Source organism: Glossina fuscipes, unplaced genomic scaffold, assembly GCF_014805625.2.
Source record: "Glossina fuscipes isolate IAEA_lab_2018 unplaced genomic scaffold, Yale_Gfus_2 93790, whole genome shotgun sequence".
NCBI classification, from domain to species: domain Eukaryota; kingdom Metazoa; phylum Arthropoda; class Insecta; order Diptera; family Glossinidae; genus Glossina; species Glossina fuscipes.
The window spans coordinates 3,219-6,829 of record NW_024005127.1 but is presented as its reverse complement, the minus strand read 5'-3'; the positions used below and the strand labels follow the sequence as shown (position 1 = coordinate 6,829).

The following is a 3,611-nucleotide window of genomic DNA, read 5'->3' as shown; positions in this document are numbered from 1 at the left end:
GAGAGTGCAGAAGAAAGTCAAGTCGCTATAAAGTCCATAAAGGGGCGAATGATAACATCTAAGCTGGTGTTGGAAAGGAGACGTAGGCGCAATGAAGTGCCCCTAATATGACCATTCGGGTGTTGACGGCAAGAATAGGGCCGGCTGTCTAGCCAACAGGGGAGCGTAAGGGATCTTTCTGCCGCACACCAGAACAACGTCAGGCAAAAAATTCATAAAATCTTCCCTTATGATATATAAACTGTTGGAAATAACCAGAAGCGAGCTAAGTTGAGTCGCGGGTTTCTACACGGGTCGTAATTCCCTTAGGTACGTCTGAAAAACATGGGTGTATCCGATAGGGATTTGTGCAGGTTCTTCCAAGGGACGAATGATACGTCCCATCATATTCTAAGTGAATGTGAGGCCATCTGCATAATCAGACACCATGCGTTTGGCGAGCATTTTACAACGCCGGGCAGAGTATGGTGCTCCGATCCGAAGAAGGTGCCGGGATCGCGGTAGCGTTTGCCCATGCAATTAATAATAATAGTTAACCAACTCGGTGAAAAAGAGTTTCCTTCATTTTCGTCATTTTCTGAAGAAATGCAATTGTAACGAAATTTAAAAAGTTGTTTACATCAAAGTAACACTATTAAAACGAAAAACCAAACTAGGTAACTTTGCCGAATGAGATTACGATGAGGTCCTTAGACGTAAGTCTAATAACTTGTAATTATCTTGTAAAAGTTTAAACTAAACATTATACTTAACATTTATAGGTAAGCATATGTAAAATTTTATGCCAAACTTACTGTAAGCACAAAGCTTTCAAATCGTTGCAAGTGTATCCTTTTCCATCCATTCTAGCATTGGAAGCTCGAAAATCGATAAGCTTTTAAAGGAAAACAGGGTAAGTCTCCTGAAAAACGAGAACAAATTTTAATCATGGATTACAACCTACCAAATTTTCGTTGCTTACCTGCACTCTAAAAAGCTTAGTATTAGTCACAAATAATGAAAGCGGGGATGGTAAATAATAATAATAGTAATATTAAAATAATATTTAAACAAGTGCTGCTATGCTAACAATAATTTGTGAAATTCATCGGAAATGAACTCGTGATAAACTGTCAATTTTTGAAAGGTGCTCTCAACAAATATTTATTGCAAGTAGTGCTTTCAAATTTGTTTACACTAAAAAAAAAAGAACGCAATTTCCCTCCTATATATACCTCGGGATTCATACGTTCAATTCATAAAGTTTCTATTAATCGACATGAAGTTCTTCACTGTACTATTTTTCTTGCTCAGCATTGTTTATCTGACAGTTGCCGCACCTGGCAAGCCAGCTGTATCCACCGATTATGACAATTACAATGACAGCAGCGAAGAATTTACCGGCCCACCTGTGCATGAGATTCCTGGCATAAGGCTTTAATTTAGTATAAGAAGAAGAATTGATTAAGATCAGTTCGTTTTGAATTTATAAAGTTCGAAGAAAATAAATGCATAAAAAAGAAAAATGTTGAGGCAAAACTAAAAAAAAACCGTATATTTTTTGCTCTGTGGTGATGGTGGAGCCTTTTCAGGACACCTTGAAGTATGCCAAAAAGATAGTGAAACAATTGTAAAAAGTTTATGGTCGATGAAGACCATAGTGAGAAAGCAGACATGAAAGTATGCTTGTGCAAATTTTTCAATGTCGTACCTATCTCAGCAGACGCGACGTAAAAAAAGGCTCAGTTTGCCTAAAAAAATTTTCAGAAAAGTTAGAAGAGAATGTTATAATGAAAAAACTTCGAGTTCAACGGAGTGTTTTTGAATGATGTTGATGTTCATTACTGATTTTTGTTCAAACCACTTCGTAATAATGATCATCGTAAAAAATTAGTAAACGTTGAAAGCATATTCTTATCTGTAAGAGGGTCTTAAAAACAAAAGTGGTTGCATGACGTGTTTTTCAATCGAATTTATTTAGGAAAAATACAATTATTTTCTCGTCAATTTACCTCTGGATATGAATCATCGTTAGCCACTTTTATATATATATGTATATATTTATGTATGCATTGGCATGATTAAAATAAATGAGGCTATCGAAATGTTGGTAAAAAAGTTAGAGAAAAAGAACCAAATTCTGAAGTAGTAGGAACTTAAGAGTTCTATAAAAAGCCCTTTTATGGAGAGAATGTATAATCTCTAGTTCTTTGGCGGAAACCTAAAAACAATAACAATTTTGAGAAGTAAATTAACTTTTATAAATTTGGATTACGTCATATGATGTCTTGGACATCCTCCAATATTCGGGCTTTCATGAAAAATATGGCTCTGAATGAAAGTAACGTGTAAATTATTGGTGTATTATTAGATAGTGGATAGTAGGTATCTAACGGTCAGCCATATTCGACTACAATGTTCCTACCTGTCTTTTTCTGAGTGAAGAATTCGGAATACATCTACCACATTCCAATTCCATTCCAATAATATGTCCAGCAAAGGTTGCATTATCGTGGTCTTCAAATTATTGCCTATATTTAGGAAACACATTCTAGGTTGCACTATGTTGCCTACCTTTCGATGCCTTTATTCATTTTTTCGGTCTCTTCTATTTGTTCCTCATATTTGCCGAAGCTAAAATAGTCCGAATATTTGCTTTTTCAATAGCATATTTAACCGTTTGTAATAATCGCTTTCATTACATTATCATTGGCAAAGTCGAAGTAAATAAACGTGATAATAACAAAAGTAAGTTAAGTAATTTTCTAATTTTGTAATGCTTATTATGAAATTTGAGTTATTAAGGAATTAAAAGTTTTCAATAATTTAGGGAATTTTTGTAATTGGCTTACGCTCATATTTCACTTGGAATTTTTCGCACTTAAATGGCAATTTATTTTATATTAAGATTGTATTCCCTAGTAGGTTTTGCAAAGGTTGCTGCACTTTTTATCTGCCAATGTGGAACATGTTGTCTTGTTACATATATACATTTATTTACTTATTTCTTTAAAAACAAGCTTAGCTAGAGGATGAATTGTTAAATTATGCAAAAATAAATATACAAACTGGGAGAGAAGAAAGGCAAAGCTGGAAAGAAAATGATCGTTCTTATCCTAGATTAAGATAGTAGAGATCCGCTACAATACTAGGCCGAACTCAAAATCATTCATGGTACAGTAGATTTGGTATATTAGGCTTCTTGTATGAATGGCAAAGCAATAGATAGCAGAAATAGTATTCTTGGTAGTAGATTCTAACAGTATCTAATCAAAATTCTCTATAATCTCTGCTGTGCAATATTTCATGCCTACTACGGTAGATTTCACGTCATTCTTTAATTAGACACCTTTATTTAAGGAAAAAACAAGTCTATTACTCGCTTTCACTGCACTGGAAATGTTGGGAAATGGTTCTTAAATCCATATTCTTAAATATTTTCAGTTCTTAATTACCTCTTGTTTTATACAATGTTTTAAAACAACACATAAAGATTCCTTATTGTTTGCTTAAATATAGTCGAAATCCAAGTTTTTATAATCAAAAGCCTTACTGAATTCTTTAGCAGGAACATTATCGGAGAAAACTTTATTATTGCCAAGAGATAAAGGGGGTTCAACGAAGTCGATCCA

The 3,611-nt window shown here is 34.0% G+C and overlaps 1 long non-coding RNA gene across 1 annotated transcript; it reads right to left on the bottom strand.

Annotated features, from left to right (window-relative positions):
- Positions 1-210: 210 nt before the first annotated feature.
- LOC119644162 lies at positions 211-1,249 on the bottom strand. Its single transcript, XR_005248479.1, has 3 exons — positions 962-1,249; positions 795-901; positions 211-631 (listed from the first exon to the last, which is right to left on the bottom strand). It is a non-coding gene; the product is annotated as an uncharacterized LOC119644162 (long non-coding RNA).
- Positions 1,250-3,611: the final 2,362 nt, after the last annotated feature.